The sequence below is a fragment of the Rhineura floridana genome, chromosome 4, assembly GCF_030035675.1.
Source record: "Rhineura floridana isolate rRhiFlo1 chromosome 4, rRhiFlo1.hap2, whole genome shotgun sequence".
NCBI lineage: Eukaryota > Metazoa > Chordata > Lepidosauria > Squamata > Rhineuridae > Rhineura > Rhineura floridana.
The window spans coordinates 24,619,656-24,645,529 of record NC_084483.1 but is presented as its reverse complement, the minus strand read 5'-3'; positions in this window follow the sequence as shown (position 1 = coordinate 24,645,529).

Below are 25,874 nucleotides of genomic sequence, written 5' to 3'. Positions count from 1 at the left end.
AGGGCAGCTATGAGAGAACTAGAAAAGGTCCTCAAATGCAAAGATGTATCACTGAACACTAAAGTCAGGAACATTCAGACCATGGTACTCCCGATCTCTATGTATGGATGTGAAAGTTGGACAGTGAAAAAAGTGGATCAGAGAAAAATCAATTCATTTGAAATGTGATGTTGGAGGAGAGCTTTGCGCATACCATGGACCACAAAAAAGACGAATAATTGGTTGTTAGAACAAATTAAACCAGAACTATCTCTATAAGCTAAAATGATGAAACTGAGGTAATCATACTTTGGACACATCATGAGAAGACCTGATTCACTAGAAAAGACAATAATGCTGGGAAAAACAGTAGGGAGTAGAAAAAGAGGAAGGCCAAACAAGAGATGGATTGATTCCATAAAGGAAGCCACAGACTTGAACTTATAAGATCTAAACAGGGTGGTTTATAACAGATGCTATTGGAGGTTGCTGATTCATAGGATCACCAAATAATCAACTTGAAGGCACACAACAACAACAACAACAACAACACTGATATTTTCTGCAAATATCAATATCAATACTGATATTTTCTGAAAATATCAATACTGATATTGATATTTTTGAGGTGACTTTTTTTTAAAAAAATTCACTTTAGATTTTTTAGGAAACAAAAGGAGTGAAGGAAGTTTGCTTGGGGTGAAAGGGAGGAAACAAGGAGGGGCTGCAGCAAACTGTGAAGGGGGGAGGATAGAGCAGCCAGAAGTTGCTAGATAAACCACTGGACACAAAATGAAATTCATGGGAGAGCTATTGGGCAGAGAAAGGGGAAGAGCTGAAAGTGAGATTCATCCGCCCACTAAAAACCATTGAAGTAAACTATCTTCAAAGACGTGTGTAGCAGCGTGGAGCTGTATTGTTCTAAACTTTTTGTATTGTCAGCAGATTGGGTTAGTATGGATTTACAGGAGGAAAACTACGTGATAAGTTCTGTTTGTCAGTAATCTCGTATGAATCATGCGAACTAAAAGGGAATGCAAATAGCACCAAACACACACTAAATGGCTGTGTAGATGAGCCCCTAGTGTTATAAGAGAGGAAGAAAAACCTTTCTCTATCCACTTCCTCCATACCATGCATAATGTTATACACCTCTATCTTGTCTCCTCTTACTCACCTTTTCTCTTGACTAAAAAGCCCCAAATGTTGTAACCTTTTCTCAAACGGGAGTTACCCCATCCTCTTAATCATTTGGTTTGCCCTTTTCTGATTTTTTTCTAACTCTACAAATTCCTTTTTGAGGTGAGGTGACCAGAACTGTACACAGTATTCCAAATGCGGTTGCACTGTAGATTTGTATACTGGCATTATGATATTGACAGTTTTATTTTAAATTCCTTTCCTAATGACCCCTAGCATGGAATTTGCCTTTTTCACAGCTGCTGCACACTGGGTCCAACATCTTAACTGAGCTATCCACTATGACCCAAAGGTCTTATTCCTGGTCAGCCAACACCAGTTCAGGTCACATGTGAAATTAAGATTTTTTTTGCCCTGATATACATCTATAAAAGGATATTATTATTATTATTATTATTATTATTATTATTATTATTATTTATTATATTTTATTTTTACCCCGCGTTTCAGCCAAAGGCCCTCAAGGCGGCTTACAAAGAAAAATAAACACAGGTATAAAACACAATAAAAATACAATAAAAACAATATAATTTACAAAAATTAAATTAAATAACAAATAACATTATCCTAATATTGTTAATTAAAAGCAGGGAGAGCCCAGGATTCCAATCTGAAGAAATTATTAGTTAAATCGAAAGTACTGGGGAGCCCCAGGTTCAAGTCCCCGCTCAGCTCCCTAGATGACCTTGGGACCATCATCTTCCCTCCAGCTAACCGACACTGCAGGGCTGCTTTCTTGCGGGGTGCTTCGTGCTGTGGAGGCTGGAGGCTTGAACGCTTGCAGGGGCGCCTTCTGCTGCAGCTGGGCCTTACTGGGCTGGTGGTGTTGGTGGTGGTTGTAATAGTAGCGGTGGTGGTGGTGCGGCGGTGATGACGGCGAGTGCTGCTGTGGGCCGGGCTGCTCCTCCATTGAAAAGCCATGCGGCCTCTGGATGGCGGCAGTGATGATAGCGGCGGCAGCCCGCAGTCCTCTTGCCTCCCCCTCAGAGTCGCCCTGTTGTTGGCTCGCTGCACTGTCCGGGGGGGAAGGAGGCAGCTCACTGGCTTCCCGGGCATGCTTTCCTCCTCCTCCTCCTCATGGTGCTGTTGAGTTGCATTTGCCATTTTACTGCCCATTCACTCAGTTTTGAGAGATCCTTTTGGAGCTCTTCACAGTCCCTTTTCATTTGAACTTCCTTAACCAATTTAATATCATCAGCAAATTTGGTTACTTCACTGACGATGTCTAACTTTAAATAATTTATGAACAAGTTAAAAAGCACAGGTCCTAATGTCTTTTTGCTTGGTGCTCACAGTCAAAAGTAAGATTTCTCTATCCAAAGAGCTTACCCAGTCCCCACACTTGGCATTAGCTCTGTAGCCAGCCTTCATTGTTAGGTGGGACAGCCACATTTCTAGGTGGAGCATTTTTTGGACGGCAGAGGCACATAGCACCAGCCAATCCCTCCCCCCCCCACTGGTGGAGATGATGTGAGGGCCACATCAACAATTGATTTTAAATAATATATATTGCCTTCAAGAACTGCAGTATTCACTAAAGTGGACACAGACGTTGCCACTGAGAGTCACCTTTCTTTTTCATGCCACATATACAGTGCTGAAATATAGACCATAGATGTGGAATGTTTGTGAAACCTTATTGATTTTTCAAATGCTTTCTTCCAGTCCTTGAAAATTCTAGAAGTAAAGCTATCTTGTTTTGACATTTTATTTGGAAATTGAAATTTCTAGAAGTAAAGCTATCTTGTTTTGACATTTTATTTGGAAATTTCAATTAACATAGCAGAAAGCTGCATCAGCAGATAGAGAATACTCTAACCATTCATATTTCTGAAACTATTATTGCTGGAAATTGCAGCCTTCACTGTTTTTCAGACATGAATAAAGTTTAATCTGTTGAATTGTCTTATCCTTTTTTGAGAGATCCACAGAAATACCAGGCTCAAAAGCTTGACTTTGCCTATAGCTACGGTCCTCTTTCACCAGTGGTCTGTTCCTGTGTTCTGATTCTTTATGAACTAAACTACTTTGGTAATGACTGTGCACTCCTAAGCTTGGTTTTGATGCTCAGTTTTAGATTCTACCTGAAAAATAAACTTGTCCATACTACAAATTTAGGAAAGGGCAGAGAGAAAATAAATATGTTAGGGTGTGTTTGTTAACTCCTCCTTGAGGGTCCCTGCTTCTAATCTTGTTCCTGACCTTTAAATTTTCCTTCCTGTTGGACAATCAAGCAGTTACAGTCCTGGCCTTCCCTACTTGCAACATTCCCATCCCTGACTGTTCCACTCCTGGCCTTCCAGCTTTGAGCAGGAAGGTCTTAAGATGGCTTCTAAGTGTGTTCAGATCAACAGGCTTAGAAGCGTCCTTGCAGTCAGAACCACTTGATTATCAGGGTTGCTAATCATGTGAAGCCCTTTGTGCACATTCACCTGAGCATGTTAGAAGCCCCCTTCAGACCTTCCCATGCAATGTGGGAAGGTTGGGGGTGGAGTGGGTGCACTCTGCTTATATAAGGATGTTGGGGTGAGGATGGCGTGTAAGGGAAAACTTTTTAACTGGTTGCTATGTAAAGGACTAACAAAACAACTGGAAACTAATTGTGGAAAGCAAATGGATTTTTTTCCTACTTGCTGGGTTGTTGTTTTTTCTGTTCAGAAACTCTGAAAATGCTTCATGCTGAGCAGCACATGGGAAAATCAGAAATTAGGCCTGAGTTACAGCCTAGGTAGCCAGCCAGCTAACTGCAGTGTGCACAGCAGTCTTTCTATTCCTCCAGGGCTGTTGTCATCCTTTGCTATCTAGTACTCAAGAAAAAGAAGCAAAATAGCCACTATGAATGTGAGAATAGTGAGTGCTTTAAAAGAGTAAAGGATATCTTAGGGTTTTTTCCAGATCACTTTAGGCTATCTCTTTATTTCACCCTTTAGCAATAATCACCCAGTTTTGCTCTATTGATAATAATAACTGCAGAATAAACAAACTCTTACTTCTTACTGCAGGCAAACAAACATACTTCCTTATTGCTGGCTGGGTAGAGAATACAACTGAAACTGAAACAGAAAAGCAGAGCCAAGGAAAGTCCAAGAGGTAGAGGCTAACTCCAGTCCATAATATAAAGTTATATTTAACTCTTCAACGATCATGTTCCTATACAGGCTGTTTATTTTTCAGGACCATTTAAATAATTAAAGGGTGATTGTGATCATGAAAAATCCAACCTCTGTGAGGGAAAGTCTTGAGTGGACAGACTTTTGGGGGCTCTTCCAGATGAGGATTTTTTTGTGCACTCGCCCTACCTTATTCTCTGAATTTTCAGAGAGTCCTATTCTTATATTGTTCTTGTTCTTAAAACAAATGGTTATTCTTGAAACAGAGGTTCAAACAGAGAAACAAATTAAAAAGACAATTTCCCAAAAAAATCCGGGGAGTGGGGGAAGCACAGCTCTAGTGGTGGTGGTGCAACCATTTCCCACTCCCAGCTACAGGGTTGACTGGCATACCTAAGATAATGGGTTTCTGAAATGTTTAAACCAGGATACAAGTCTCAGTACCAGAGCTGCATCACCAAAGGTCTTGCTTCTTTGGGCTTATCCAAACGGAGCAGAATAATCCACGGTTTCCATATTCGGTTTGTTATCTGATAGTCCTCACTTTGCCTTTTAGTTTGCTCTTTCCCAATTAAAAAAAAGCTTTTTTGCACCCGCAAACACAGCAGTAAGACCCCTACATTCTTTTCGCTTTTTCCAAGCTCCGCCTCTAAAACCTCCCGCTATCAACCAATTGGTCAGCAAAAAAATGACGTATGCTCCTCTCCCCCTTTGCAACAAAGCACAATATGGCTGTAAAGGAGTTCTTGCCGTGGAAGGAAAGGGAGAAGGAGGGGGGTGATCAGTTTCAGCCTGCCTCCAGAAAGCTTTGTCAATTTCATTCTACTCGCTGGGGTTTTTGTTTCAAATCATTTTGCCATGGGAAGGAAAGGGAGAGGGAGGGGTGTGTGACACGTTTCTTGCTTTTTTGGAGAAATAAGTACAATTGCCAGCATGTGTATCTCCTTAAATATCCATAAAGGCAGAAAAGCATACATTCGTTTAAGCGTAATATCGCAAATACAAACAAGAAAGGGGCTGCTGGTCGGTTTCACGCCTGCCTCCGGAAAGCTTTGTCAATTTCATTCTACTCGCTGGGGTTTTTGTTTCAAATCATTTTGCCGTGGGAAGGAAAGGGAGGGGGGGTGACACGTTTCTTGCTCTATGGTTCTCCAGTCTCTATGGTTCTGGGCAGCGGGGACGCTGTAGCAAACCACTCATATTCAGGGCAGGGAATGCCCATTACTTTCAGCGGGTAGAACTGGGGGCAGAAAAGCCCATGCATCTCAATGGGTAGACCTGGTGTCACAACAGCCAATGCGTTTCAATTAGTAGATCTTGCATTTCAATGGGTAGACCAGGCCACTAGGTCTACCCATTTGAAGCCTGCTTGCTTTCTTGTTTGTATTTGCGATATTACACTTATGTATGCTTTTCTGCCTTTATGGATATTTAAGGAGATACACACTCTGGCAATTGCACTTATTTCTCCAAAAAAGCAAGAAACGTGTCACACACTCCTCCTTCTCCCTTTCCTTCCCAAGGCGAAATGATCTGAAACAAAAACCCCAGCCAATAGAATGAAATTGACAAAGCTTTCCCAAGGCAGACGTGAAACCGACCAGCAGCCCCTTCCTTGCTTACTGTGCATTGCAGATCTCACCCAGAGCGGCCACTCAGTTTGCAGGCTGGCAAAAAATAAAATGCATCTGCACAGTAGTTGCAGACACCCCCCCAACACCCCATCATTGCGATGATTGGTTCAATTTTCCCGGGCTTATTCTCGCACATGCGCAAAAGTGCAGATACATCATTGGCTGGAATGAGGAGAAGGGGCAAGGGGAAACGCCCAAGAACCACCCATCAGCTGTAAAGTCCACGGTATTGCATCCTACCTCCTGAAGGCACAGCGGATGATTCCCGATTTTAAACAGCAAATAGCATTTTTGCCAGTATTGCAAGGAGCGGATTTAACATGCGAAAATGCGTAACAGCACGAGACGTCATTTGGACGACTGAAAAATAATGAACACACATAGCGGGCATGTCACACATTTTGCAGTAGTCTGGATGAGCCCTTTGTCTTGCTTTCTACGAATGGAGCATTTTTCCTCTGCATCTGTCTGCAGAAGAGAAATGCTCTGCTTGTAAGAAGTGGTTTAAATCCAAGCTGCTTCTTGCAAATTCACTTCAAAGGGGCTCCAGCTAATTGGTAGTTACAGCATGTCCCTTTAAAGGCATGCTTCCAGTGGTAGTGGGGCTCCCTGGATTGTATTCAACTAAATCCTACTCATTGAAATGAATGAACTGAAGTTAGTCATGTCTATTAACTTCAGTGGGTCTACTCTGAGTAGGATTATCAGTTGTAGTAACCTTTTTGCAGAAAAGAGAAACTCAAAGTTACAAAAACAAACATTAAAAATAACCTAAAATACACAAATAACATAAAGAACAGATCCAACTCAACTCTACGCTGCTAAAAAATAGGTAGGAAATTGAAGTCCTAATGCTCAGGAGGACAAGAATGTTTTTGAATGGAGGCTAAAAACAGATCGTGATGGTGACAGGTGTGCCTCCCTTGAGAGAGCATTCCATAAATGGGGAACCACCACTGAGAAGGCCAATTCTCAAGTCTTCACCCTCTGCACCTCTGTAGAAGAGGACACACAAAGAAGGGCCTCAGCTGATGAATGCAGGGTCCAGGTTGGTTCATGTGGACAGAGGCAGTCCTTGAGGTACTGATGTCCTGAGCTACATAAAGCTTTATATCTCAAAACTAGCACTTTGATTGGGTCCAGACACTAATTGGTAGCCAATGCAGTCATGCCAGGATTGGTATTGTTTGTTCAGACCTTCTTGCCCCGGTCAGCATCCTGGCCTCTGAATTCTGCACCAGCTGCAGTTTCCAAACGATTTTCAAAGGCAGCCCCACGTATAACACATTGCAGTAATCTAACCTAGAGGTTACCAGAGCATAGATGTTAGACTATCCCTGTTAGGTTGGGGCATATCTGGGCCGCCAGCCAAAGCTGATGGAAGACATATCACACCACTGAAGCCACCTGAGCTTCAAGTGACATTATTGGATCCTGAAGTACCCCCAAGCTACGTACCTGCTCCTTCAAGGGAGAGCAACCCCATCCAGAACAGGCCATGTCCATCTGGTCTTGGGAACCACCCACTAACTGTGCCTCAGTCTTATCTGGATTAAGCTTCAGTTTACTGGCAGATGTAAAGGAGAAATATCACACTCCAAAACTCCAGATGACCCCACTAAGTGGTTTCATGTCGATATCAAACAGCATGGGGGATAAAATCAAATCCTGTGACACCCCCACACTGAAGGCTCCATGTGGCTGAATAAAACTCCCCATGTATTACTCACTGAAGACAGCCATCCAAGTAGGACCAGAATCACTGCAAAGAAGTGCTGCCCTCTCCCAAGTCGGACAGTCACTCCCTAGCATTGAACACCACCCCCTGTCAGTGCTTCTCAGCTGAGAGGTACTGACAGGGAGCTGCTGTGTCAAGGAACAATTGGGAGCTCACTTTAAGCTCCCAATTGCTCCTTTGTAGTCATGTGTGTACCTGCCCCACATCACAAATGACATGAGGTGAGGGGCAAGTGGCCATGGTTTGTGGGCCTAATTATGCTGGAGGTTCCCTACTGCTGCTCTAATCATTACACCACGCTAACTCTACAAATACCATCAACACATGCTTAAGTGATTGGGACTTGTGAACGTGTCATAGACAATGAAATACTTTGAGTCTGTTGCCAAGTCTGGACTAAACATCAATTTTATGCATACATACATACATACATACATACATACATATTTATTTCTCACCCTTCCTGCCAGCCATTTGATCAGAGTAAGAACATACCAGCACTAAGGATTGGAGATCTTTCCTCACCTCTTACCTTTTATGGGGAGGAAAATGCAGAAATGGCTGTGATTTGAGTATATTTTTCTAGGTCGGGGTAGCCTTTTGTTCTGTTTGACTTTTTAGAACATTTACCTGTGCTACATCAGAAGCAACCTGTTGCCCCCAAGCAAAGGTTGCATGGGTGTCCAACTAAAACATGTGTATGTTGCCCCCAATTAATACAGAAAATTGTTTCCATCAACAGTTTCGCCAGACTCCACTTGGCATAGACTGGAATCTGCTGGAACTGTAACGTGCTCGGCAAGCACCTATGTTCAAATCACTTGTTTTTAGATTGTCTGTACAAAGAAATCCCAAGCAAAATTAACATTTCTGTAAATGATGGCTGTTTGCTATTTCATTTCAGTTTTAGGTGAAATATTTGGTTTGGCTCACGAGGGGCAGCCAGGTGCCTAAACATGCTGAGCAAATGCAGTCAGCACTTGGGATACAAGTGGCACGGAAGGCATCCAGAACATTACTTGTGACTTTCATGTTGTTTGCCAATCATTTTAGCCTGTTCTACACTTTCCACTGGGTTTGGGGTGGTGGTGGATAGATATGGAACAAACTCTGTTAGGTCATCCAATCATATCATTGATAATTGGTCCAGGGATCTTGCCTTTCCGAGTATTTCCTAGCCTGATTTGAAATGACATAAGTGATAGTGGCTGCCAGCATTTCTCTGAGAGTTTGGTCTACAGTTTGATAAACTGTATGGAGGTTCCTGATGTGCCCATGTGCAATTTTCCTTGCTTAATTTCCATTCCATTGCTTGGAAGGACTGTGAGGTGGAAGACAATCCATTGCCCCCAATACCACTTTCTCAGAATGGAGACTCTGGGAGGGCAAATACTTCTCATCATGTACTGTGGACTCTGTGGTGCATGCAGATGCACAAGTGTGCCATCCCACTACAGAGTAGATTAAATACATCAATTGTGTATTGGAACATAAACGATGATTTCAAGTCACTATTGGGAAGCTGGTTAATATTTTCTGTGAGCAGTGTCAAGAATTAGCATGATGCACGTAGTTATCCACCTGTATGCATATGTACTTGTTTCTGTTATTAGCCTTCCTTGGCATGTAAGAGCTCCACTGAACAGATCTAGGTGTCTTGCACAGAGGCATCAGAAAAGCCTTACTTGCAGTTTTCAGCAACATCAAGCAACCAGTGACACTAAAGGAATGTTATTTAGCAGTATGCTTGGATTTGTCCATGTCTGCATTATGGAATATAAAGCAAGTCAGATACCTTCTGTAATGTATCCATTTGTAATTATGCTAGCTAATTTGTCTCCTGCAAACCAAGATCTTCAAATGAGGTGGTTCCATTTGTTCTGTTTGGTATTTTTATATGGAACATTATAAGGTGTCTGTTGGCATGGAATTGGCCCTCCCATTCCCTACCCTACTGCAGGTCATGGCAACTCTTTGCAGTCCTCCATGGAACTAGCATGGGTTTGTACAATCCATATAACTGACTTCTAATACAAACAGGTGGCTGCCTTTTCCACAGACATTCTGTATATTTCTGACTGTGCGGCATATGACTGAACCAGGAGCATCAGAGAAACTCAGTGTGACAATCCCTCATGGCTACACTTTGGGGAAGGGTTGTAGCTCAGTGGTAGAACACATATGTTACATGCCAAAGATTTCATTCCCTGATATCTCCAGGTAGATCTGAGAAAGACCCCTGTCTGAAACCCTAGGAGGGCACAGGTAGTCAGTGTAGCAATGTAACCAACATTGTACCCTCTAGATCAGCCTTTCCCAACCAGTGTGTGTCCAGATGTTGTGGGACCACAACTCCCATCAGCCTCAGCCAGCATTGCCAATGGTCAGGAAAGATGGGAATTGTGGTGCAACAACATCTGGAGGCACATTGGTTGGGAAAGGCTACTCTAGATATTGGGGAACCATAACTCCCATCAACCCTGACCTTTGACCATGCTGGCTGATGGGGTAGATGGGAATTGTTGTCCAACATCTGGAGAGCACCATGTTGGCCACCCACAGTGTAGACAATACTGAGCTAGATAAACCAGTGATCTCTCTTCCTCTGCTTTAGTATCCTGCTCTATGCTGAAGGATGGTGCTGCAAAAGAGGCCTCTTCTTGCCTTTGAGTTTTTTTTTTTAGCGTCTTCACACAGTGCTTGCTTTTTGGCAGTAAATATTTAATTTAAAGCATTTGCTTAGCTTTTCAAGGACAACAAAGAGAATATTTTTCAGTTGTATTCATAGTGGCCAATGCATTTTTTCAAGGAAACAATATAGCAGACCAAATCTGGGATGTGAAAAGGTCCTGATAACCATGTTGATCCATATGTTTTATAAGCAAGCTTTGTTGTTGGCCTGAGTCTTAGCAGCTTGGTTCCAAACACCTTTAATCTCTGATAAATGATAAGTCTAGACTTAATGGTTTGACCCTGCATCTGGCTGAGTCCAGAGGCATACTTTATCATAGGAACTTAGTAGATGCTTATAAGTTTTCTCTTTGACCTTCTGAGATTAGATCTAATTAAGTTGGAAGAACTTGCTTGATTTAACTGTAGCTTGCCATGATTTCCACTCAGTTATGATTTAAACAAACATGCCTGCTGGGAAGCCAGTTCTATATGGCACTCAGTGTATTGGATTGGGCTTTTGGGCAGCTAGAGATGGAAAAGAGGTAGAATATTAACTCATTTTAGCCATTCCTGTTTTAAGCTTGTTCCCTACAGGGTATTTTCCAGGGATTTGTCCAGAGTGGTGCTCCATTTTAGTGACTCACTGAACAGGTTTCATCTTGTTTCGTTGGTGAATGGACGCTTCTAAAAAAATGTTTTTTTTTTCAAAATGGGTTGAAGCACTTTCTTTTCCCACTTTCTTCCATGCATCCACCCAGAATTCTAAGAGCAATCTGAGCTGGAATTTGAAGTAATAGGACATTGGCACCAGAGTCAGTGTCTCTAAAAGATTGCATTCCATGTTGGGTAAATCCTGCTAAATATAAAACTTATTCATATGTGGGACACCTTGGAAATAGAGTTCAAGGAACCCTGTTGAGCATTTTAATTTAATTTAATTTAATTTTAATTTAATTTCCCTGATTTAATTTACACTGTTTAGAGATGCTTTTGCCTAGGGGTTGGGGGTGAGACTGAACAAAATGGTAATTAACAGGAGTAACCAAGGAGTACTAGAACAGCAACACTGAACGAGTTACAATGTTTGAGTTTGGGATCATTACCTGTTCCTCCAAATTTATTCAGTTGCTTACTACTAAAAGAGAACTAAGGTGATGAAACACGCCAGACGATGGCTAGAGTGCAAGTGGCAAGTGGCAAATGATGTGCTGTGATACTGACTGGGACAAGTAAAACAACATAGCTGTCCCTACTGTGTGGTGGTAAGGGTAGTGAAGAAAGCCCAATTTTCTTCCTCCATCACATCCTCAAGTAGCTGTCTAATGAAGCTTGTTTGTATTGTTTGGGGTCTGTTAACATCTTTAGACCCTTCAGAAGCCCACTGTGAATTGTTTGCAAGGCACTTCAAGGGCAATGCTGCTTGCTTCTGTAGCAATTTTGATGCCGCATCCACATTTACTGTAGTCCCCTGTGGGGTGTCCAGTGCAACATCGGCTGCAAATTCTTGGGATCAGTTTGAGTTGATGTGGCCTGATGACAAGAACAAGGTGCTTGCAACTACACAGCTAGTGACCCTTGCCCTTCACGGCTTATTAAAACTTGCTGAGGGGGTATGGATCCAGGATATGGTTAATGCATCTTTGTGGGAGGGGGTGGTCCCAGCCATCCTGAAAGAGGCGGTGTTCTGACCGCTCCTGAAAAGCCCACCTTGGATGCATTGGTTTGTGACAATTGCCACCCAGTTGCAAATATCCCCTTTTTAGGGAAGGTACATAAGGGCTGGTTCACACGATGACTTACTGTAAGATTGGAGCTACTTGCATCCCCGTTTAATGCCACCCTGGGCTCCTGCTGGGAGGAAGGGTGGGACAGAAAATAAATAAATAAATAAATAAATAAATAAATAAATAAATAAATAAATAAATAATTTGCATGGTTCCCATGATGTTGCAGGCAATTAGCAGCTATCACACAGTTTTCCCGTATCAGACCAATCCAATTTTAATGCGAAAAGGAAAGGAAAAACCATCTCATGTTCGCTGCGCTCCTCTGTGTAGGCTCTTTGCCTCAATTTTTTTTAGTGGGTGGGCTCTCTTATGCTCCAATGCCAGCTCCCTCTCTCTCTGCCGCCCACAAAAGCTGCCTTTCACTCACTCCCCCCTCTATTCAGTTTCATACAGTTTCATGTCAATTGCACTCCTCTCCCTGCTTCAGCAGGGAGAGGTGTGCAATTGACAAGAAACAATGAAACTGACAAAAAACCTTCCCCTTCTCCATTAGCAATATTGGTACTCCGGAGGGAGTAAGCATGTAAAATTAGGGGTGGGGCCACAAGGAAACAATGATACTAAACCTTTCCAGAGGAACACCTAGTCGTGTGAAAGGAAAACAGCGGATTTGAAGGTAGGAAGTGTGAACCTTGCAAATCTATCATGATGGCAAAAGCAGCATCTTTACTGTGAAGTTCAGCTCCAGTTCGAATGAGCCCAGAGCACAGCAATTGCAAGCACACTTGGATGAAGCAGATTACCTTAACCCATTCCAATCTGGGTTCAGGCTTGGTTATGGGACTGAATAGAGTCACTCTGATGGATGACCTTTATCAGGAAAAGGGCAGAGGGATTGCAACCCTGTTATTCTTACTTGATTTCTCAGCAGCTTTTGGTACCATTGATCATGGTATCCTTCTGAGCCAACTTGGTGAGATGGATATCAGAGGCACTGTCTTGCAATGGTTCCAATCCTAACTCCAGGGTCCATTTCAGATAATAACATTGAATAATTGTCTTTCAGCCCCCTAGCAGTTGTGCCATGGGGTGCCTCAGAGTACCATCTTATTCCCAATGCTGTTTAACTTCTATATGAAGTTGTTGGGAGTGGTCATTAGGAGATTTGGGGCAAGGTGTCAGCAGTACGCTGATGATACCCAGCTCTGTTTCTTGGTAACATCTGAATCAGGAGAGGATGTACAAGTTCTGGACCATTGCCTGGACTTGGTGGTGGGCTGGATGAGGGCCAATAAACTGACTCTGAATCCTACCAAGATGGAGGTGCTGTGGGTAGGTGGTTCCCTAGTCCAGATAATTGCCTGCTTTGGATGGGGTCATACCCTTTTTGAAAGAGCAGGTTCATAGTCTGGGGGTGCCCCTGCATCTATCTTTATTGCTCTCTAGCCCAGGTGACCTCAGTGGCTAGGAGTGCCTTTTATCAGTTTTGACTAGTGGGATAGCTGAGATTGTTTCTGGATGAAGTTATCCTGACTACTGATGTCCGTGAACTAGTAACCTCCAGGTTGGATTAATGTAATGTGCTCTGTGTAGGGCTGTCCTTGAAGTTGGTCCAGAAGCTTCAGCTTCAGTGCAAAATGTGGTGGCATGACTGCTCACTGGGGCAGGACATTGCCAACCTGTTACCCCACTGCTGAAAGAATTTGCACTGGTTGCCCATTAGTTACTGAGCTAAATTCAAGGTGCTGCTTTTGGTGCATAAGGCCCTAAACAGCTTGGGACAGGATACCTGAAATATTGTCTTACCCATTATATACCAAGTCGATCACTGCACTCTGCAGGTGAGGGCCTTCTTGCAGATACCGTCTTATCAGGAGGCTTGTTCTGCTCAATATAGGAAGTGGACCTTTAGTGTTATGGCACCTACTCTTTAGAATTCACACCCCTTAAATATCAGACAGACATCGTCTCTGTTGTCTTTTCAGGGCCTACTAAAGACCTTCCTCTTTCAACAAGCCTTTTAAGTAGAGATCTTATCCAAGTCTGCAACTTTGTTGGAATTATTTTTAAGATGTTTTAAAGGATTTTTTAAAAAGATTTTTAAAAGAAGTTTTATTAAGTTTTTTTAAAAGATGCCTTGTTTTTAAGGCCTTTTATAGATGTTTTTAGTGTTTTGTCTGCCACCCTGAGCTTCTTCTGGGAGGAAGGGCGGGGTATAAATTTAATAATAAATAAAATAAATAAAGTGACTGCTATTTTTCATCTATTCTGACTATGGTTCGTATTTCAGCTAATTTATTATATTTGACCATGCATTTCTACAAAATAACAAGGGTGAAGAAATAATAATAGGAAACGCAAGTCCTTAGTTTCAATGCAACTGGAATGACAGACATGAATACCAATAAATTAAATGTTGGCTCAGCTATTAGTCTTGCTATCCCCACCCCCATGCTTAAACAAAAGCAAAAAAAGGTGCTACATCAACATTCATGGGTTTATCCATTCATTTGTTGCCTTATTGTTAAAAAAAATTGCAGCACTGTTCCTCTATTGGGGAGAATGGGTTTTTATGCCATAATGGCTAACTAACAAACTGGCAACTTTGTATACAGTAGGGCCCCACTCATACAGTGAGTTACGTTCCGGACCCCCGCTGTAAAGCGAAAACTGCTGTAAAGCGGAACACATTGACTAACATTGACCAAAATGGCGCCCGATGGCAAAAAAATGCTGTAAAAGCGGAACAAGCGCTGTAAGAGCGGGGCCTTTCTGCAATTGACAACCGCTGCATTAGCGGAATGCTGTAAAGCGAAGCGCTGTAAAGCGGGGCCCTACTGTAGTTGTCTTCTGCTGCAAACTTGCAATACTGTGCCCCCCTTTCTTTCCAGTGCTCTATCCTGGAGAAAAAGAGGCACACCTGGGCATCGCTGCTAAGCTGTTGTCCTTCTAATAGTTAATTCCCACTAATGATCGCTTTTAAGATAGGCCACAGAAATCATTTAACTTTGTTGTGCTGTATAAGAAGACAGTCAGTGAATGAGGGTGTGAAATTAGAGGGAGCCTTTTTGACCCAGTACTAGGAGAAACCATTGGTTCGTCTAGCAGGAGCTCACATGCAATCAGGCAACCAAATTATTTGAAGTAAGCCACATTAATATCAGGGACATTTACTTCCAAGTGAAGTGCTTAGGATCAAAGGTCATTTTTGTAGTTTCTTTCCAGGGATGATTTGAAGACATGTCTGGATAAGCAAGACTGGGGAAACTTTAGGTCAAGGGAAATCATCCGACTGCAAAGAGAATAGTCTTCAGAGAGATAACCTTTGTGACCCTTTCAAACCCAGTTTGATGGCCACAGCTTCCACACTGTGCAGAATAGGTTGGATACAGATTTTGCATGTGGTACAAATTGGAAACTGCCTTTAATAGACTAATTTTGGATGGCAGGCTTCACACATCGCACAAGACAAACGGGGTTCAAGTTAAGATAGTTTAGTTTTCATGGGTATTTTTTTTATTGCACAAGTGGCATGCACAAGCTGCTTTCACGGCCAGCCAAGTGCAACACAAACCCGCCTTTATCAGATGAGATCTGAGAGTGCTTCTTATTCACTGTATGCTTTATTCCAAGTGTCATTGCATATGGTTTTCATTCATTTTCACGCAGGCCAGCTGGGGACTTGACTCATATATCTGCAGTTATTTATCTCTATATGGCCTCCATTATTGTAGTATCTGAGCATCTTGCGGTGCTTAATAGGCATTCATCAACAGTTCTCTTTGTTTGGATGTGATTTAAGTTTGAAAATATTTCATGGGCCTTTTAATCAGACATCAACAAGAACAAATTGACCAGCAACTTGCTTTCCAGCAATAGTCTCATTGTAAACTCCATTTCTCACATCTGTTTTTGACTACGTTTTGTATGTAAAAATGGATGAGAACCACTTCCACAAATGCAAGGATGAAAAAGTGAACTAGCAGTTCTCTCTGTGTGTGTACCTTTTCTTACTTAATTCTGTTTCTGCGTTTTGCACTTCAGACATTATAACTATAGTGATGCCCCAGTGGTGTAACATTCTTCTCTTGGAGACATAGACGGTTATACAATGATGGGTTTCTACTGTATAATTGTTCTCCCTCTCTCTCTCTCTCTCTGTTTTCTCTAGATTTTTCAGACTAGATTGATTTGAGATTTCAGCCTGTTTTGTGATATTTTATGGTGTTATTTATTGATACTGTTGTAGTTTATTATTATTATGTTCTGAATTGTTTTTATTATATTGTTTTGTTTTTGCTATGTAAGCTGCTTTGAGGTCACCTGGTGATGAAAAGCGGCATACAAATATACTAATAAATAATAAATAAATAAATAATGAAGAACTTGCATGGAGATTTTTTAAAAACTGCCGTGTAGCTTGAGCCTTGTGTACTTGCAACAATTTCTCCATATGTACCTGTCCATATTTTAAGACTAGGTAGGATCCTCTTTCTTTGGGTGCTTTCCTTTTCTGATATTAGATTATATGCCATTCAGATTAGGGTTGTCTTCAAAGTGACAGCACAACTGTGGAATAGCTGCCCTATGAAGAACTCACCAGGTCCTACTTCATTTTTATTTTAGGCACCAGGTCAAAACCAGTATTGTAGTCATTCTCACTGATGCCACAGTCGTCTAATATTTATGGCTGATAGTCTGGATTTTTTAATATAATGTCAAGATGCTATTTATTTATTATGCATTCCAACTATCTTTAGGTTATATCAAACAAAGTCATTCAGTTCATGCAAGGACTTCCCTTTGTGCAACGGAACTTCCTCTCCTCTCCATTGTGTGCCTTCCCAATCTATTCTGGGGGTCCTTCTAACCCCCCATAGCAGATTAGAGTGTGCAAAGAGGCCACGGAGAGAGGAGAGGAAGGGGAAGTTCCATTGTGCAAGCAAAAGTCCCTGTGCAAGCAGCACAACTATGTTGGATCCAATCCTTTATTTTTCATCTTCTTATTGCAGCATGGGCTGCAATTTCTAATTGTTCTTGTTATGGATTATGTCCCATATATCAATTGAACTTAGCAGGGCTCACATCTGCAATAAACATTCTTTGGATGGCATTTCAGGTGCAACGTCCAGTGGAAATCAAGCCATGCGTGTGTACAATTCTGGTCGCCTCACCTCAAAAAGGATATTGTAGAGTTCAAAAAGGTTCAGAAAAGGGTAACCAGAATGATCAAGAGGATGGACCGACTCCTCTATGAGGATAGGTTGCAGCATTTGGGCCTTTTTAGTTTAGAGAAAAGGTGAGTCAGAGGCGACAGTATAGAAGTGTAGTAAAGTATGCATGCCATGGAAAAAGTGGATAGAGAAAGTTTTTCTCCCTCTCTCATAACACTAGAATTTATGGGCATTCAATGAAACAGTGTTGGAAGATTCAGAACAGACAAAAGAAAGTACTTCTTCATGCAGCGCATAGTTAAACTATGAAATTTGCTTCCTCAAAGGCAGTGATGGCCACCAACTTGGATGGCTTTAAAAGAAGATTAGACAAATTCAGGAAGGTTAAGGCTATAAATGGCTGCTAGCCATGATGGCTGTGCTCTGCCATCATAGACAGATGCAATAGGCTTCTGAAAACCAGTTGCTGGCAGCCGCAGGAGGGGATACACTTGTACTCAGGTCCTACTTGTGGGCTTCCGATGGGCATCTGGTTGGCCAATGTGAGAACAGGATGCTGGACTAGATAGGCCACTGGCCTGATCCAGCAGGCGGCTCTTATGTTCTTACATACACTGCCATCTTGCCTTCATGCATCTGCTTCAGCATACAACTAATCCCACTATAAACCTCTTAGGTCCCTATGAAGAGAAATGCAAGGCAGAGATCTAAATAACACAGTGGGACTTGTCTCACACACCCCACCCGCCAAATACAACTGCAGTCCTTCTTTTTTCTTTTTAAACTTTCCTGAGTTTGAAAAGCAACTTGCAATGTAGTGCAGTCAGGTGAGAAAGGAGCTGCTGCAGGATTGGCTGCAAGTCATGAATGCTAAATTCCCCCTCCACATTCAAAGGTAGTATGCCTCCAACAGTGCAATCCTATAGACATCTACTGAGAAATAAGCCCTGTTGAGTTCAACTGCACTTCCTCCTGGGCAAGCGAGTATAGAATTGAAGCTTTAACCACCAGTTGCTGGGGAGCAAAAGTAGGAGAGTCTTACTGCCTTCAGGTCATGGACTTCCCATATCCTTCTGACTGGCCATTTTGGGAAACAGGACACTTGACTAGATGGCCTTTGATATAGCCCTCCAGGGCTCTTCTTAAGCCCTGTATATGTATTAGGTGGGTTGCTGCTACTTCAGGGTCTAGAGTACTCTTTGCTTAGCTTCAGGTCTCCTATCAATATTCTGAAAGATTATGAGGGTTAAAAAGTCCTAGAATGGCTTATATATACGGATTAGAAGAGTAATTTTAATTATGAATGGTGCTGTCTAGAAACATTACATACGTTCATGCAGAATAAATTCATGATCATAGAGAAGGCACTTTTTAAATTTAAATTAGCAACAGAAGGGTGAATATTGGTATGACAAATTACTTGATACCATTCTGAAGTGTAAGCCATCCTTAATCATTAGAATGGGTCCAGATCAAGCAAGACATTAAGAGATGACTGGTACACAATGTTTAATAAAGAGAACAATTTTCTCGTCAAGCTAGAACTGAGACCTGTGAGACTGGGAATATCATGCTTCAGCGAGGAGATACATGATTGTTACGTGTTGATAATTTAATTTTAAAAAATAACAAAGGATTCTAGAAACATCTCCCTTTGCTCCTTAACCTTCAATTAATTTTGATCAGAGCTTGGAAAAGTTACTTTTTTGAACTACAACTCCCATCAGCCCAATCCAGTGGCCATGCTGGCTGGGGCTGATGGGAGTTGTAGTTTAAAAAAGTAACATTTCCAAGCTCTGATTTTGATATTATCTTCTAATGTTTCATATTAAGTAATTTCCAGTCTGGATGGTTTACTGTTGTCATCATGTGTAAAAGGAAAGGAGTACTTTGTCAACTCTTGTCTCCTTTCTTTAACAATAGGTATTTCAGCAGCAGCATCCTGCTTTAACCTTCCTCAGCATTATGAATACATAATGTTACCAGGCTTTCTTAGGACACACTTCTCTATACATACCCGAATCTCCTTTTCTGTTTTTAGGGAACAAGCCCTTCAGGAATATGAATAACTAGAGGGAAATACACAAGTGCTAGGGCAATATCCTCCCTCTGTGACCCTGGTTCTGTTTTGCTAGGGGCAAGCAAAAAAGAGGGAAAAAGCACCAAGGTCAATGGAAGAAAAAGGACACGGGCTCTGGTGCTTCTTGTGATAAGCTGTTTATTTAGCTCAGCTGTCAGCTTAGCTCCATGTTTGAGAGATATGCCTCTTTCATCAGCAGCTGTGAATGCTGTTTGTTTTGTTACATCTGAAAACCCTTAATCTTGTATACTTGAACAAGGAACTATTTCAAAAGAATGAAAAAACCATAAAATAACAAATTCTGTTTAATGAATATCCACAGTAACTGTTAAGGCTCATTCACATGGGAGCTGAACTCTGTTTTAAAGACGAAGCTTTTTCCATCATGATGGGAGTTTAAAGATCATACTTCCTATCTTCCAATCTCTGTTTTCCATTCATACTGAAAGGAAAGAGTCAATCACGCAGCTTCCTAATGACCACGCCCTCTTAAGATCAAACTATCATTTCCTCTGGTTACCTTGGCAACCGAGCATGCTCAGTTTGTTCTAGAGTAAGTTTCATTTTAAAAAATCCTCAAGTTTGATTATTTGTATTTTCAGAATCCCGCAGAAATACAAATATTTGTTTGAACAGTGTTATGCTTTTTTGCACAAGTTAGGGGGAAAGAAAAAAAGCACCGTTTGCAGCAAGCTTGCAGAATGGGAACCAGCAGGAAATGACAATGGAGGAGGAGGGAGTGGGCATGGATTCACAAAAGCATTGGAGTTAAGCGTCTACAAGCCCCTAGAGATGTGAAGCACAGATGTTTTTTCGTTCCCTTTTCGGATTAAAATTGGATTTATTTGCTGCAGATTAAAAACTAAAAGCACCAGGACACCTTCCCTTTACTTCTTATGTCATGTGATCACTGCAAATTAAACAGGCATGCAAGTAGAACCCATCTCAGATTATATTGCCATGTGAACTGGCCCTTAATTTCTGAATGATACTACTCCAGATTTAAGAAATCAAACAGCATTTAAGTTTCTGATAAAGGAGGCATATCTCCAAAACATTTCTAGCTAAACTAACAACTGTGCTAAATAAACAGCTTAACACAAGAAGCACCAGAGCCCATCTCCTTTTTCTTCCTCTCTTCTGCTAGAGGACAGGCTGCTGTCAGTCCAGTGGAGCTGACCCAGCAGGGGTGTAGTTGTCCGGGGTCTCAGCAGGTCTTAGACCCTTTATCTTTTTGGGAGCAGGATCCCAGGAGGCTCCTTATTTCTCCAGCATCCCATAAGCCAATCAGCACGAAAGAGAAGTGTGTTAGCTAATGAGAAGAGTCTTCTAATGTGCTTCCTTGTCCTTTCCTGCTGATTGGAGTCAGAGTGAAAGAAGGTGAGGTGGCCACTGAGAAGTCTCATCTCAGTAGCTAACACTCTCCCCTTTCATGCTGATTGGCTCCTAGGGATGTCTTTTGTTGTGGGAAAAGGTGCTAACAAGGATCTCATTCTCAACCCAGCAGCAAAAAAGGGGTGGATGATCATGAAGGGACCCTGCACTTTAGAATTTGCCACAAAATATGCATACTCTCCAACTTGCCTTGGGGGACATGCATATATTGACTGTATTTTGTCCATTCTCAGGTCATTATGTATACAGTACTCTCCAAGAGGGTTTGGGGAATGTGCATACCTTGACAGAATTTTGTACACTCTCCAGGCAATATGCACATTCTCCAGTCAGTATGCAGTCTCCAAGAAACATGCCTTTGTTTTCTGTCTCTAGTACATAACTGTGCAATTTGCGCCCCTGGGCTGTTTCTGGCCCACTGCCTAATTTTACGTGGGCCTTTCATCAAGCAGCTGAGCAGAGGGAAGAAAATGTGCAGCTCCAGATTAATATTTTTCTGCAGTCCAACCTCCTTTTCCTCACGTTCTGCTATTTCCCTGTCAACTGAGCAGCACAGGATGCTAACCAACTGAGGAAGTGTTACCCAGCAGGGAAAAGAGCTGGAAGAGAAAGTGTGAGATACATCTGGCTATGCCCACTGGGTGTTCTGGCCCTGCCCACTGCTGACAGGTTACCTCTGCGGGAATTCATCTTCTTGATGGGAAAAAAATGTTGATCGCTCTTGCTCTTATTGCTGTCTTTTCTGACAACAGGGAACTAAAAACATTATAGATTTATTGTTTACATCCTTACAAATACCATGGAAAACAGTAACAAAACACAGTAACGAACAGTCTTCTCCCCCCTTCCCTGATGTTAGTGGTACTGAGAACATTTGTTTAGCTGTCATTTCAAATTTGAAACGGGATAATAACATAGCTGAAAATTATGAAATATTGTTACTACTTACAGGGATTTTGGGAAATACTCAGAATGAACTTATCTTAAAGAAACAAGACTAAAGATATTTAACATTTCAAAATGGTATAATACTTTAAATTAATATTTTTAATTGCCTGTATTGAAATGGAAGTTTTGTGGAATTTTAGAAATGTTCTCATATTGACTGGAAGATGAATTCTCATTCTCTGATATCACTTCAGTGACTATGCACAGAGGCTGTGTTTCTCACCTTCCAACATCAGCAATGTTGTCAGAAAAGTCAGCAATAAGGACGGGAGTGAGCAACATTTTTTTCTATCAAGAGATGAATTCCCGCAGAGGTAATCTGTCAGCAGCGGGCAGGGCCAGAACACCCAGGGCTCATCCAAACGGAGCGGGATAATCCACGTTTTCCATATCTGGTTCGTCATCTGACAGTCTTCACTTTGCCTGTTTGTTCGCTCTTTCCCAATAAAAAAACCCGCTTTTTTTGCACCCACACACGCAGTGAGAGGACCTGTACTTCTTCTCGCTTTTTCCCAGCTCCGCCCATAACACTCCCCCCTATCAGCCAATTGGTCCACAAAAATATGACGTATGCTCCTCTCCCCCTTTGCAACAAAGCACAACAAGGTGCATGCGCTTGAACGTACGAGCGCACAAGTTTGAATTTCCTGATGGTTTGGTAGTAGTGGCTGTAATGGAGTTCCTTGTCGCTCACCACTCTGGAGCAGCGCCGGCCGGAGGGGGGTGTCTCCAGGTGCCCCTGACCATCCAGGGGGACTGTGGGCAGTGCAAGGGATCAGCGCTTGTAATCGCTGGGTGAATCCCCCCGTAACCCTTGGGCTCACTCACTGCAGGGTTCAGCCCCGGACCATTATGCGGCTCGGCGGCAGGAATGCTGCCCCTGAGGGAAGCAAACAGCCCCCCCCAAGGGTGGCCACTCTTGGCTCAGGCAGGGAATGCGGGCAAACAGCCCCGCATGCTGCTGTGTCATTCTGCGCTGAAGCGACCAGCACAGGCTTTGCGGTGTTCCCTCTGATAAAAGAAACATGCAAACCATTTATATGCTTATAATTCCTGTATTTTTCTTTGTTTGTATTTGCGATATTTTGCAAAACCGACTGTATGCTTTTCTGCCTTTAACGTTTCTGGAGATACACATGATTGCAATTCCAGTTATTTCTCCAGAACAGCAAGTAACAATGTGTCATGTCTAGGAAGGTAGACCACTACTCTCTATGGTTGCGGGTGGCTGAGACGCTCTAGCAAACCACTTACAGTATATGCCAATAATTCCTGTGGGTTTTTTGCTTGTATTCGCAATATTTCGCAAAAGCGACTGTATGCAACAGCTCAGCTGGGCTGCGGAGAACCTGCAGGCTGTGGTTGAAATTGACAAGACTCAAAAAGAGTAGCCTTGCAGGCAGGAAAGTAAAGTTGACTAAGGGTGCGTGAGTGTCTCTTCTTCCCCCCTCTCCCTTGACTCTGGATGCCTGGAAGCAAAGACCAATACGTTCAAGAAGGGCATTTGATGTGGGGGTGAGGAGTGGGAGGTGGAGGTTAGGCAAAGATAAATATTTTCTCCCTTGAAAATTTTACAAACAACCACAATTGCAGATCTCACCCTGAGCGGCTGCCCAGTTTGCAGGCTGGCTAAAAATTAACCGCTGTTGCTGCTTCTGCTCAAATGCGCTTTTTTGCATCTGCACAGTAGAAGTTGCAGGGGGGCCCCCAACACCACACCATTGCTCTGATAGGTTCCTTTTTTCCGGGCTTTCCTCGGACACAGTGGAAATACGTGATTGGCTGAAAATGAGGGAAGGGATATGGGGAACCGCCCATCAAATGCCCACAGCTGTAAAGTCCACGGTATTGCATCCGAGCACCTGAAGGTACAGCGGATGATTTCCGGTTTAAAAAAGTAAATTCATGATTTGTGGTATTGCAAGAGCAGATTTAACCGTGCAAAAATGCGCAAAAGCACGCGGCATCATATGGATGACCAAAAAATAATGAAAACACAAAGCGATCATGTCACACATTTTACAGTCGTCTGGATGAGCCCCCAGTGGGTATAGCCAGATGTATCTCACACTTTCTCTTCCAGCTCTTTTCCCTGCTGGGTAACATTTCCTCAGTTGGTTAGCTCTTCCCTCCACTGTGATCTTAATGATGATTGACCGTATGATGCTATGAAGCTTTACCCCAAGCTTATGCCAATTGACATGGAGGACAACTTTAATCAAGAGCATGGGAACTCCCCTGTCTCTGCAATCTATCCTGTGCTGCTCAGCTGATCCGGAAACAACTGAAAGTGAGGAAAAAGAGGTTGGACTGCAGAAAAATGTGAATCTGGAGCTCCATCTTTTCTTGCCTCCGCTCAGCTGCTCAGTGAAAGACAGTGGGCAGAAACAGCCCAGAGTCACAAATTACACACTTATGAGCTAGAGATAGAAAACAAAGACATGTTTCTTGGAAACAATGCATATTCAGTGCATATTGCCTGGAGAATGTACAATGTTCTGTCGAGGTATGCACATTTCCCAAACCCTGTTGGAAATTATGAATAATGACCAGAGAATGTGTAAAATTCAGTCAATATATGTACATTCCCAAGGCCTGTTGGGGATTGTGTACATTGACTGGGAAATGTGCACACTTCCCTCTTCATGGATGGATTATGTGCACATTCTCCACGAGGCCTGGGGAATGTGCACAATCACTGGTTATTATGCACATTAACCGTTCAGCCTATATTCGCCTTAATAAACACTGCTTGTGCTCCTCAGTCAGCCACTCACACGCATGTCCACCATACTCGCTCGCTCTCCTGCTGCACCTTGGCTGGCCTGCACTGTGGAAAGCATCCATGCTATAGTTTGCAGCTCCACTTGTCTGTGGCAAAGCAGACTGCAGCATTATGACTTTTTACAAGTTTATGTATATAGATATAATGGACAGAGATGAGATGGGAGCAAAACTGGAGTGACTATGCAGTGATGCTTCAGTGCTCAGGGGGAAAGGTAAAGTGGCAGAAGCTGGAAAGCTGGGGAAAGAGAAGATCAGGGGCATGGAGAACAAGCAAGATACTGTGATTGTACATCTATTTTTCCAGATGTTCTGCCTAAAACTATAAAAGGGAGAAGGAGCAAGGGTCCTCATTGTCAGAGTGAATCTAATGGTGCCATCAGGGCAGGACTTTGGGGCAGCGACAGCGGCCAGTCAGCATAATGAGCAGGAAGAAATGTGGCAGGTAATACACATTAGTAGCATCTAAAGAGCTCCCCCACCCAAGACCATCAAGTCCAGAGTCTAAAGTTCCCTAACTGCACACTGGGTGAATCCAAGAGAAGGCAAGAAGAGCAGGCATTTCCTGGTCACCGCAAGGGGATGATGAGGGGCAGAGACAGGCCACAAAGCTGGGAGTTCCAAGAGCCAGTCAGACTCTGTATCTACCAGTAAGACTGCGTTCTTCAGATTACAGTTCAGGACTCCAACACTAGTTAGTTAGTCATAGAAAGAAAGAAAAATGAACAAAAAATAGGGTGGCAACTATAAGGAAGCTTTCCAGATGCACAAAAGGGGAAAATAATTGTCTGAATAGAGGGGTGCTTCACTCTAGCTAAGTGTTGGTACTAATTGGAAGCTCACACAAGGGTTCGGGGCTCTCAATAGATTCATAAGTGGTAGAGTGTTGTCTTCATTGAATTAGAAAGTAGAAGAGATTGTTCTAGTACTTCCAAGAGGTCCCAGGCCATGTCAATAGAAGGTGTCAATGGAACCTGCCAAATATACCCTGTCCTAATTTCTTAGCCCTTGCCAGCTAAAGAATTTAGGCAAACTGGAGACTATGGGTGAAGGGAGTTGGAATCCAACAGTATTTGGAGAGCCAGCATTATGGATGGCAGTAGCTTCCACCTTAAATTGAGAGTCATTGAAGAAATGCCTTAGCAACAAATCAGCTTTAAGAAAAGATGGTCAGCTCTTCACTCAACACTAGAAGCAGTCAGTGCAGAGGAGTGCCATTGCAGATCTGCATCCTGGCTACAATATCACTGCAGTGCATTGGGGGATGGGGCAGGGAGGTGGCAAGGTTAAGACAGGACAGGCACACCAGTGGAGGTAATCTAGCATTTCCACTGGTGTTCCTGCACTGCCCCAACCTCGCTGCTGTCCTGCCCCACCCTACATTGTACTGGTATGCAACAGCGATGCCCCTGCCCACAGGGTGCTCCTGCTG